We start from the raw sequence: 14,213 nt of genomic DNA, 5'->3' as shown, positions 1-14,213 counted from the left end.
GAACAAATGGTGTCGGAACGAGTAATGACGGAGCAAGTAGTGTCGGAGCAAGTTATACCAATGTAGTTTGTTATAAATGTGGAAAACCGGGCCACATTATTAGAAATTGCCCGAACCAGGAGAACACAAATGGACAAGGCCGCAGAAGAGTTTTCAATATTAATGCGGCAGAGGCACAGGAAGACCCGGAGCTTGTTACGGGTACATTTCTTATTGACAATAAATCTGCTTACGTTTTATCTGATTCGGGTGCGGATAGAAGCTATATGAGTAGAGATTTTTGTGCTAAATTAAGTTGCCCATTGACGCCTTTGGATAGTAAATTTTTGCTCGAATTAGCAAATGGTAAATTAATTTCAGCAGATAATATATGTCGGAATCGAGAAATTAAACTGGTTAGCGAAACATTTAAGATTGACTTGATACCAGTAGAGTTAGGGAGTTTTGATGTAATAATCGGTATGGACTGGTTGAAAGAAGTGAAAGCAGAGATCATTTGTTACAAAAATGCAATTCGCATTATACGAGAAAAAGGAAAACCCTTAATGGTGTACGGAGAAAAGGGCAACATGAAGCTACATCTTATTAGTAATTTGAAGGCACAAAAACTAATAAGAAAAGGTTGCTATGCTGTTCTAGCACACGTCGAGAAAGTACAAACTGAAGAAAAGAGCATCAATGATGTTCCCGTCGCAAAAGAATTTCCCGATGTATTTCCGAAAGAATTACCGGGACTACCTCCACATCGATCAGTTGAATTTCAAATAGATCTTGTACCAGGAGCTGCACCAATAGCTCGTGCTCCTTATAGACTCGCAACCATGCAGATGAAAGAACTGCAAAGCCAACTGCAAGAACTATTAGAACGTGGTTTCATTCGACCAAGCACATCACCATAGGGAGCTCCTGTTTTGTTTGTCAAGAAGAAGGATGTTACATTTAGGTTGTGTATTGACTACAGAGAGTTGAACAAACTTACCATCAAAAACCGTTATCCACTGCCGAGAATTGACGACTTATTTGATCAACTACAAGGCTCGTCGGTTTATTCGAAGATCGATTTACGTTCTGGATATCATCAAATGCGAGTAAAGGAGGATGATATTCCAAAAACTGCTTTTAGGACGCGTTATGGTCATTACGAGTTTATGGTTATGCCGATTGACTAACGCACCAGCTGTGTTCATGAACCTTATGAACCGAGTGTGTGGGCCATATCTTGACAAGTTTGTCATTGTTTTCATCAATGACATACTTATTTACTCAAAGAATGATCAAGAGCACGAAGAACATTTGAGAAAAGTGCTAGAAGTATTGAGGAAAGAAAAACTGTACGCTAAGTTTTCAAAGTGTGCATTTTGGTTGGAAAAAGTTCAATTCCTCGGTCACATAGTGAACAAAGAAGGTATCCAGGTGGACCCGGCAAAGATCGAAACCGTTGAAAAGTGGGAAACCCCAAAAACTCCGAAGCATATACGTCAATTTTTAGGATTGGCTGGTTACTACAGAAGATTCATCCAAGATTTCTCCAAAATAGCAAAACCCTTGACTGCATTAATGCATAAAGGGAAGAAATTTGAATGGAAGGATGAACAAGAAAAGGCGTTTCAATTATTGAAGAAAAAGCTAACTACGGCACCTATATTGTCATTGCCTGAAGGGAATGATGATTTTGTGATTTATTGTGACGCATCAAAGCAAGGTCTCGGTTGTGTATTAATGCAACGGACGAAGGTGATTGCTTATGTGTCTAGACAATTGAAGATTCACGAGCAAAATTATACGACGCATGATTTGGAATTAGGCACGGTTGTTTTTGCATTAAAGACTTGGAGGCACTACTTATATGGGGTCAAAAGTATTATATATACCGACCACAAAAGTCTTCAACACATATTTAATCAGAAACAACTGAATATGAGGCAGCGTAGGTGGATTGAATTGTTGAATGATTACGACTTTGAGATTCGTTACCACCCGGGAAAGGCAAATGTGGCAGCCGACGCCTTGAGCAGAAAGGACAGAGAACCCATTCGAGTAAAATCTATGAATATAATGATTCACACTAACCTTACTACTCAAATAAAGGAGGCGCAACAAGGAGTTTTAAAAGAGGAAAATTTAAAGGATGAAATACCCAAAGGATCAGAGAAGCATCTTATTATTCGAGAAGACGGAACCCGGTATAGAGTTGAAAGAATTTGGGTTACAAAATTTGGAGATATGAGAGAAATGGTACTTAGAGAAGCTCATAAAACCAGATACTCAATACATCCTGGAACGGGGAAGATGTACAAGGATCTTAAGAAACATTTTTGGTGGCCGGGTATGAAAGCCGATGTTGCTAAATACGTAGGAGAATGTTTGACGTGTTCTAAGGTCAAAGCTGAGCATCAGAAACCATCAGGTCTACTTCAACAACCTGAAATCCCGGAATGGAAATGGGAAAATATTGCCATGGATTTCATCACTAAATTGCCAAGGACTGCAAGTGGTTTTGATACTATTTGGGTAATAGTTGATCATCTCACCAATCAGCACACTTCCTACCAATAAGAGAAGATGACAAGATGGAGAAGTTAGCACGACTGTATTTGAAGGAAGTCATCTCCAGACATGGAATACCAATCTCTATTATCTCTGATAGGGATGGTAGATTTATTTCAAGATTCTGCAGACATTACAGCAAGCATTAGGAACTCGTCTAGACATGAGTACTGCCTATCATCCACAAACTGATGGATAGAGCAAAAGGACAATACAAATGCTTGAAGACATGCTACGAGCATGTGTTATTGATTTCGGAAACGGTTGGGATCGACATCTACTATTAGCAGAATTTTCCTACAACAACAGCTACCATTCAAGCATTGAGATGGCGCCGTTTGAAGCACTTTATGGTAGAAAGTGCAGGTCTCCGATTTGTTGGAGTGAAGTGGGGGATAGACAGATTACGGGTCCGGAGATAATACAAGAAACTACCGAGAAAATCATCCAAATTCAACAAAGATTGAAAACCGCCCAGAGTCGACAAAAGAGCTACGCGGACAGTAAAAGAAAAGATATAGAGTTTGAAATTGGAGAAATGGTCATGCTTAAGGTTTCACCTTGTAAAGGCGTTATTCGATTTGGTAAACGGGGGAAACTACATCCAAGGTACATTGGACCATTCAATATTATAGATCGTGTCGGACCAGTAGCTTACCAACTGGAGCTACCTCAACAACTCGCGGCTGTACATAACACTTTCCACGTCTCAAATTTGAAGAAATGTTTTGCTAAAGAAGATCTCACTATTCCGTTGGACGAAATCCAAATCAATGAAAAACTTCAATTCATTGAAGAACCCGTCGAAATAATGGATCGTGAGGTTAAGAGACTTAAACAAAACAAGATACCGATTGTTAAGGTTCGATGGAATGCTCGTAAAGGACTCGAGTTCACCTGGGAGCGTGAAGATCAGATCAAGAAGAAATACCCGCATTTATTTCCAGAAGATATGTCAACACCTCCAACTGCTTAAAATTTCGGGACGAAATTTATTTAACGGGTAGGTACTGTAGTGACCCGAACTTTTCCATGTTTATATATATATATTAAATGAAATTGTTATTTACAAGATTAAGTGTTTCCAACATGTTAAGCAATCAAACTTGTTAAGACTTGATTAATTGAAATAGTTTTCATATAGACAATTGACCACCCAAGTTGACCGGTGATTCACGAACGTTAAAACTTGTAAAAACTATACGATGACATATATAAGGTTATATATATATAGTTAACATGATTTTATTATAAGTATGTATCTCATTAGGTATTTTAACAATGAGTTATATACATAAAAATGAGGCTATTAATTTAAGAAACTCGAAAACAATATATATAACGATTATCGTTATAACAACGTCTTACTAGGTATATATGAATCATATTAAGATATTGATACACTTGGTTAATTATGTTAAATGAGAAGTAAATATATTATTAAGTGTATTAACAATGAAATACATATGTAAAAATAAGACTACTAACTTAATGATTTCCAAACGAGACATATATGTAACGATTATCGTTGTAACGACATTTAACTGTATATATATCATACTAAGATATATTATATATCATAATATCATGATAATATAACAATTTAACATCTCATTTGTTATAATAAACAATGGGTTAACAACATTCAACAAGATCGTTAACCTAAAGGTTTCAAAACAACATTTACATGTAACGACTAACGATGACTTAACGACTCAGTTAAAATGTATATACATGTAGTGTTTTAATATGTATTCATACACTTTTGAAAGACTTCAAGACACTTATCAAAATACTTCTACTTAACAAAAATGCTTACAATTACATCCTCGTTCAGTTTCATCAATAATTCTACTCGTATGCACCTGTATTCGTACTCGTACAATACACAGCTTTTAGATGTATCTACTATTGGTATATACACTCCAATGATCAGCTCTTAGCAGCCCATGTGAATCACCTAACATATGTGGGAACCATCATTTGGCAACTAGCATGAAATATCTCATAAAATTACAAAAATATGAGTAATCATTCATGACTTATTTACATGAAAACAAAATTACATATCCTTTATATCTAATCCATACACCAACGACCAAAAACACCTACAAACACTTTAATTCTTCAATTTTCTTCATCTAATTGATCTCTCTCAAGTTCTATCTTCAAGTTCTAAGTGTTCTTCATAAATTCAAAAAGTTCTAGTTTCATAAAATCAAGAATACTTCCAAGATTGCAAGTTTACTTCCAAGTTTTCTAAATCCATTCCAAGTAATCATCCAAGATCAAGAAACCTTTGTTACTTACAGTAGGTTATCTTTCTAAAACAAGGTAATAATCATATTCAAACTTTAATTCAATTTCTATTACTATAACAATCTTATTTCGAGTGGAAATCTTACTTGAAATTGTTTTCGTGTCATGATTCTGCTTCAAGAACTTTCAAGCCATCCAAGGATCCTTTGAAGCTAGATCTATTTTTCTCATTTACAGTAGGTTTATCCAAGGAACTTGAGGTAGTAATGATGTTCATAACATCATTCGATTCATACATATAAAGCTATCTTATTCGAAGGTTTAAACTTGTAATCACTAGAACATAGTTTAGTTAATTCTAAACTTGTTCGCAAATAAAAGTTAATCCTTCTAACTTGACTTTTAAAATCAACTAAACACATGTTCTATATCTATATGATATGCTAACTTAATGATTTAAAACCTGGAAACACGAAAAACACCGTAAAACCGGATTTACGCCGTCGTAGTAACACCGCGGGCTGTTTTGGGTTAGTTAATTAAAAACTATGATAAACTTTGATTTAAAAGTTGTTATTCTATTTTCATTATGAATATGAAACTGTATCGAAAAATTATGGTTAAACTCAAAGTGGAAGTATGTTTTCTAAAATGGTCATCTAGACGTCGTTCTTTCGACTGAAATGACTACCTTTACAAAAATGACTTGTAACTTATTTTTCCGACCATAAACCTATACTTTTTCTATTTATATTCATAAAATAGAGTTCAATATGAAACCATAGCAATTTGATTCACTCAAAACGGATTTACAATGAAGAAGTTATGGGTAAAACAAGATTGGATAATTTTTCTCATTTTAGCTACGTGAAAATTGGTAACAAATCTATTCCAACCATAACTTAATCAACTTGTATTGTATATTATGTAATCTTAAGATACCATAGACACGTATACAATGTTTTGACCTATCATGTCAACACATCTATATATATTTCGGAACAACCATAGACACTCTATATGTGAATGTTGGAGTTAGCTATACAGGGTTGAGGTTGATTCCAAAATATATATAGTTTGAGTTGTGATAAATACTGAGATACGTATACACTGGGTCATGGATTGATTCAAGATAATATTTATCGATTTATTTCTGTACATCTAACTGTGGACAACTAGTTGTAGGTTACTAACGAGGACAGCTGACTTAATAAACTTAAAACATCAAAATATATTAAAAGTGTTGTAAATATATTTTGAACATACTTTGATATATATGTATATATTGTTATAGGTTCGTGAATCAACCAGTGGCCAAGTCTAAAATCTAATATTTTTGGGATGAGAATACATGCAGGTTTTATAAATGATTTACAAAATAGACACAAGTACGTGAAACTACATTCTATGGTTGAATTATCGAAATCGAATATGCCCCTTTTTATTAAGTCTGGTAATCTAAGATTTAGGGAACAGACACCCTAATTGACGCGAATCCTAAAGATAGATCTATTGGGCCTAACAAACCCCATCCAAAGTACCGGATGCTTTAGTACTTCGAAATTTATATCATATCCGAAGGGTGTCCCGGAATGATGGGGATATTCTTATATATATGCATCTTGTTAATGTCGGTTACCAGGTGTTCACCATATGAATGATTTTTATCTTTATGTATGGGATGTGTATTGAAATATGAAATCTTGTGGTCTATTGTTACGATTTGATATATATAGGTTAAACCTATAACTCACCAACATTTTTGTTGACGTTTAAAGCATGTTTATTCTCAGGTGAATACTAAGAGCTTCCGCTGTTGCATACTAAAATAAGGACAAGATTTGGAGTCCATGTTTGTATGATATTGTGTAAAAACTGCATTCAAGAAACTGATTTCGATGTAACATATTTGTATTGTAAACCATTATGTAATGGTCGTGTGTAAACAGGATATTTTAGATTATCATTATTTGATAATCTACGTAAAGCTTTTTAAACCTTTATTTATGAAATAAAGGTTATGGTTTGTTTTAAAAATGAATGCAGTCTTTGAAAAACGTCTCATATAGAGGTCAAAACCTCGCAACGAAATCAATTAATATGGAACGTTTTTAATCAATAAGAACGGGATATTTCACTACTATCACCATTCATATGGTTGACACCCGCCTTGGTGCAAGTGACCCACGATTGAATTCCTAAAGAATTCGTAGGATTTCACATTCAATGGTAATGAACGTGGTTGGAATTAATTCCAAGTTGCCTACTTCCCACATGACAAGCTTTTCTGCTTGTTTTAAGAAAGGTATGAAGTAGATACTACCCTTCCGATAAATCCCAAAAACCTTTGGGTGCCATAGCTTTTGGCTATGGGTTGTGTTGTCTAAGCAAACACAAGCACGTAGCTATTGTTCCTAAAAAGGACAACACTGGTGAAGCTCAAGGCTCCTCTTCCCATAGTATCACACCATTAGATGATGTAATAATAAAATGATATAGTTTCGGAAGTCTGCTATACCAAGTAACCAAAAGTTTTTGATCTGGCACGTGATTCCGTCACAATCACGCAATGCAATCACCGCTCTTTCTTGGTTTACACCTATTTTGGTACAGGTGACCTACTATTGAGTTCCCCGAACTCGTAGGATTTCATGTCCAAGAAAATGAACATGTGGAACAAAGGTTTTGTTTCTTTGAAATCATGAAATATGCCATAAAATACCAAGCCAAATCAAAACCAATTTTCATAACAAAAGTTTTGGCTGAATTTTCAATTGTTTTTCTACTTTTTTTTTTATATTTTTAAACTAAATTTTCTATTTTTATTTATTTTTTCCCTAATTTTTCGAATTTTTTTTACGACCAAAACCATTGAAACGTCAAGTCTTTTTAGATTAAAACTACTATGATGATGATTCCATTAACAACCAACCCGAGAAATTTTACATCCCCCACCCCACACTTGAGATCAAGTAACGTCCCCATCACTTGAGATCAAAAATAGATTAAAATTGAAAGGGTTATGTGAGAAAGAAAATATAAAAACTTATCGAGCTTAACCACTGATCGCGGAATGCCAGTGACAGATGGCGCTGAACTGACTGCCAGCATAAGAACATCATCCATTCCCAATCATCACACCAATATCATCATATGTAGTTTTGCTGAACTTAATGCCAGACTTGAAACATCGTTTCACCAACAAACCTAAGAAAATAAAAACACACGAACTACATAACAGGACAAGGTGGCACCACCCGATACCGAAACGCCTTGCCCCCAAATTAAGTTTCAAAGTACATAAACAGAATACATAAATATCCAAATACAGACCAACGAAAAGGAAATAGTTTTAAACAAATTACAACAAAAACATGCGCAATAAATCATCTCACGGCCATAAATCTCTGGTAGGGTCCCAATCCACACCATAAGTATCCTGGCAAGCTTGGTACGGGTCATATGACGGATCTGGCCTCGGAGGAGTAACGGATGTATAATCAGGAATGGTAGTCCGCGTCGGAATGTAAGCTTCCAGATTCTGACGCATTTATCTCTGAATTTGCCTCTGATGCATCTCCCACTGATTGTGAGCCCGAATACCCCTCACATCATACTCGACCCTATTAACACGCTCACCCAAGTTACCAAACGCTGTTCCAAACTGTCCCAAAGCTGTGTTAATCGCACCATAACTGTTCTCATGCCAAACCCTCATATCGTCATTATGCCGTCGCTGCTCCTCCAGCATCCTCTGATTATGCTCAACCTGAGCATTATACACTGACCTACTATCCCGATATTCCAAATGCATCCCATCAACGCTGTTAACCAGAGAATCCCAACTTTCTTCACTCAGGGACCACGTACCCGGTACGTTTGCACTCGAACTACCTGCCTCATACGTGGATCGACTACCTCCACGTCCACGACCACGTCCAGCCCCGTCACCTGGTTGTTGCTGCTCATCCTCCCATAAAACCCAACCTGTTAGACCTCTTCGGATAAACTCGGCTTTTGAGAAAAATAAAATATTATTGGGCATCGCCTCAACCCCCAACATATCACACCTACTAGTCGGGACTGAAAACGCCCGAGCAAACCTAGTGACCAAATGCCCACCTAACAACGGGCGTTCCGTACGTTTGTCCGTTCCAATCTCTTGTAACCACACTCCTAACATACAAGGGACATCGATTCTCTTTCTCAATTTAATCTGCTGAAGAATCCAAAGATCCCTTCGCTGAATCTTATTCGCATTTCCTCTAGCCATGAACATATGAGCAATCATCTTGAAAATTATTCGGTCCTCCGGAATTCGAAGCATTGACTGAACACTTCGACTCGAACTAAACGGACCCGCAATTTCCTTCACCACTGTTGGCCTATAATCACTCTCACTAAAAGCCTCTTGCCCAAACACTTTGCATTGAATCAAAAACCACTTTAAATCATTATCATTCAACTCAGGATACAAATTTAACGCCCGAGCTACCCCAATCTTACTCATGCTCCGCTCTAACCCTCCTAACCTAAATGTCAAGAAATCTGCCTCGGTCGGAGAGGTTCACGGGCGACAACTCACTGTTGAAAAGAACTCGATAGTCAACTGTTCAAAAATATCTTCGCGAATTTCAAATAACCTCTCGTATGGCCTCAACTCTTGACCCGCGTATGTTACCCACAAATACTGACGCAACCTTCTAACAATATTATTACCCAATGCTGTAAGTTGCGTCCAATCCAAATAATAAGTTCGTTCGATCGGACGGGCGCTCACTAGTGTAAAACGTTCTTCTAATTCCCCATCATTAGCAATTTGGGACAACCAAAGTTCTGGGTTATTTGGTGGTTGTCGTGGTTGTTATGTGTTTCCTCTCGATCTCTTCACACATGAAACAAATAAAGAAAACAAAGCACCAAACTCAAGAGTTAGTGTTAGTCAAAATAATAAGCACCAAATTCCCATTACAACCAAAACATGTTGCATTTTAAACCAACTTAAAGACAATCACCAAGTTAACCAAGTAGCACATGTAAACACGCCAAGAGCTCAAATCTATGCATATTGCATTATCTCTTAAAACAAAGCTCATAACAACCATACTCTCATAACAACACCACAAAACATGACAAACATGATTACACATAACTCTTTTAACTTCCACAAATCTAATAAAGTGCATCATGTTTGCTCACTTTCACCAATTCAAATTACCACTAACACAATACTCATCACATCACAAACACATATTATGTTCCCGCTAGCATGGCATCATAAATAAACAAACCAAATATAGCACATGTCATTCAAACCAATATGACCCGCCCATATGAACACAACCCCATACTAGCTCAAAAACATATCAACAATTCAAGAACAAGAACAATTTCAAGCAAACAACTCTTCTATCACTTACAAATTCGGATTCTCAAACACACAAACCCTAGGTTCAAGTATAACTCCTAAAAACACAAAATTAGTCATGAAATCAAAGCATACAAGCATAATCTAACAAAACTCATTACTAATTAGAACACAAAACCCCAATTAGACAAATCCCAATTAATTCATCATGTAAATCAAAGATTAAGCATGTAAATACACCCAATTAGATGAAATAAGCAAGATAGAAAAAAATTCGAACCTTAGGGTGAACCATTCTTGCAAGATGTGGAAGTAATTAGACAAAAAATTTAAGTTTAGAAAATTAGGGTTTGTAGATCTAGGTGTTTGTAGGTGTAGAAAATTTGATAGAAGAGATGGAATAAGAAGGTTTGAGTGTAAAATAAGCTTGAAACTGCCTCCTATTTTTGTGTGGTTGAAAAATTCGTTTTTTTATATTAAAAAGCAAAACAATCTGCCCGACAGTGAAAGGAGCGGCGCTACAGGTGTGGCGCGGCGCTCAATATCATGGTGCGGCGCTCTGAAGTGTCGCGCGGCGCTCCATTAGGCAACAAAATCATGTCGAGGGATTTCAACAATCTGGCACATAAGATACGTGCAATCTGAGCGGCGCTCAAGTGTTTGGAGCGGCGCTCCAAATGCTGAAAACCCAGTATTTCGCAATTTTAAGCCATTTGAACCCAATTTCTCAACCTAAAAACCAACAAACAGCCAAAACAAAAAGCCAAGCATGATCACATTGCACATATTATCAAACAAGTACAAAAACATACAAACTCTACAACAATGTGAAGTTTATTACCGAGTCATTCACAAGACTCGTTACCAATTTCAAGTGACGTTAGGATCAGGTTCAACGTGAACCCCGTCATCAATATCCAACGGAACATTCAAATATTTCTTCACTCGATGTCCGTTAACCTTAAAGGTAGTACCACTCGCATTTTTCAACTCAATCGCACGGTATGGGTACACCTTAACAACCTCAAATGGTCCCTTCCACCGGGACTTAAGTTTTCTCGGTAAAAGCTTCAATCTAGAGTTAAACAAAAGCACTCGATCGCCCTCATTAAACTCTTTCGGACCCTTTAACCTTCTATCATGCCATTGCTTGGTTTTCTCCTTATAAATCAACAAATTTTCATACGCATCAAGGCGTAATTCACCAAGCTCATTCAATTGCCCCACCCTTAGGCGTCTGGCTTCCTTCAAATCCAAATTGCACTTTTTAAGTGCCCACATCGCCTTATGCTCAATCTCCAATGGGAGATGGTGTAGTGACCCGAACTTTTCCATGTTTATATATATTAATTGAGATTGATATTTACATGATTAAATGTTTCCAACATGTTAAGCAATCAAACTTGTTAAGACTTGATTAATTGAAATATGTTTCATATAGACAATTGACCACCCAAGTTGACCGGTGATTCACGAACGTTAAAACTTGTAAAAACTATATGATGACATATATATGGATATATATATAGTTAACATGATACTATGATAAGTAAACATATCATTAAGTATATTAACAATGAACTACATATGTAAAAACAAGACTACTAACTTAATGATTTTTAAACGAGACATATATGTAACGATTATCGTTGTAAAGACATTTAATGTATATATATCATATTAAGAGATATTCATACATGATAATATCATGATAATATAATAATTTAAAATCTCATTTGATATTATAAACATTGGGTTAACAACATTTAACAAGATCGTTAACCTAAAGGTTTCAAAACAACACTTACATGTAACGACTAACGATGACTTAACGACTCAGTTAAAATGTATATACATGTAGTGTTTTAATATGTATTTATACACTTTTGAAAGACTTCAATACACTTATCAAAATACTTCTACTTAACAAAAATGCTTACAATTACATCCTCGTTCAGTTTCATCAACAATTCTACTCGTATGCACCCGTATTCATACTCGTACAATACACAGCTTTTAGATGTATGTACTATTGGTATATACACTCCAATGATCAGCTCTTAGCAGCCCATGTGAGTCACCTAACACATGTGGGAACCATCATTTGGCAACTAGCATGAAATATCTCATAAAATTACAAAAATATGAGTAATCATTCATGACTTATTTACATGAAAACAAAATTACATATCCTTTATATCTAATCCATACACCAACGACCAAAAACACCTACAAACACTTTCATTCTTCAATTTTCTTCATCTAATTGATCTCTCTCAAGTTCTATCTTCAAGTTCTAAGTGTTCTTCATAAATTCCAAAAGTTCTAGTTTCATAAAATCAAGAATACTTTCAAGTTTGCTAGCTCACTTCCAATCTTGTAAGGTGATCATCCAACCTCAAGAAATCTTTGTTTCTTATAGTAGGTTATCATTCTAATACAAGGTAATAATCATATTCAAACTTTGGTTCAATTTCTATAACTATAACAATCTTATTTCAAGTGATGATCTTACTTGAACTTGTTTTCGTGTCATGATTCTGCTTCAAGAACTTCGAGCCATCCAAGGATCCATTGAAGCTAGATCCATTTTTCTCTTTTCCAGTAGGTTTATCCAAGGAACTTAAGGTAGTAATGATGTTCATAACATCATTCGATTCATACATATAAAGCTATCTTATTCGAAGGTTTAAACTTGTAATCACTAGAACATAGTTTAGTTAATTCTAAACTTGTTCGCAAACAAAAGTTAATCCTTCTAACTTGACTTTTAAAATCAACTAAACACATGTTCTATATCTATATGATATGCTAACTTAATGATTTAAAACCTAGAAACACGAAAAACACCGTAAAACCGGATTTACGCCGTCGTAGTAACACCGCGGGCTGTTTTGGGTTAGTTAATTAAAAACTATGATAAACTTTGATTTTAAAGTTGTTATTCTGAGAAAATGATTTTTATTATGAACATGAAACTATATCCAAAAATTATGATTAAACTCAAAGTGGAAGTATGTTTTCTAAAATGGTCATCTAGACGTCGTTCTTTCGACTGAAATGACTACCTTTACAAAAACGACTTGTAACTTATTTTTCCGACTATAAACCTATACTTTTCTGTTTAGATTCATAAAATAGAGTTCAATATGAAACCATACCAATTTGATTCACTCAAAACGGATTTAAAATGAAGAAGTTATGGGTAAAACAAGATTGGATAATTTTTCTCATTTTAGCTACGTGAAAATTGGTAACAAATCTATTCCAACCATAACTTAATCAACTTGTATTGTATATTATGTAATCTTGAGATACCATAGACACGTATACAATGTTTCGACCTATCATGTCGACACATCTATATATATTTCGGAACAACCATAGACACTCTATATGTGAATGTTGGAGTTAGCTATAGAGGGTTGAGGTTGATTCCAAAATATATATAGTTTGAGTTGTGATCAATACTGAGATACGTATACACTGGGTCGTGGATTGATTCAAGATAATATTTATCGATTTATTTCTGTACATCTAACTGTGGACAACTAGTTGTAGGTTACTAACGAGGACATCTGACTTAATAAACTTAAAACATCAAAATATATTAAAAGTGTTGCAAATATATTTTGAACATACTTTGATATATATGTATATATTGTTATAGGTTCGTGAATCAACCAGTGGCCAAGTATTACTTCCCGACGAAGTAAAAATCTGTGAAAGTGAGTTATAGTCCCAATTTTAAAATCTAATATTTTTGGGATGAGAATAAATGCAGGTTTTATAAATGATTTACAAAATAGACACAAGTACGTGAAACTACATTCTATGGTTGAATTATCGAAATCGAATATGCCCCTTTCTATTAAGTCTGGTAATCTAAGAATTAGGGAACAGACACCCTAATTGACGCGAATCCTAAAGATAGATCTATCGGGCCCAACAAGCCCCATCCAAAGTACCGGATGCTTTAGTACTTCGAAATTTATATCATATCCGAAGGGTGTCCCGGAATGATGGGGATATTCTTATA

The sequence above is a fragment of the Rutidosis leptorrhynchoides genome, chromosome 1 (genome assembly GCF_046630445.1).
Source record: "Rutidosis leptorrhynchoides isolate AG116_Rl617_1_P2 chromosome 1, CSIRO_AGI_Rlap_v1, whole genome shotgun sequence".
In the NCBI taxonomy this organism is placed as follows: Eukaryota; Viridiplantae; Streptophyta; class Magnoliopsida; order Asterales; family Asteraceae; genus Rutidosis; species Rutidosis leptorrhynchoides.
This window is presented reverse-complemented; position numbering follows the sequence as displayed.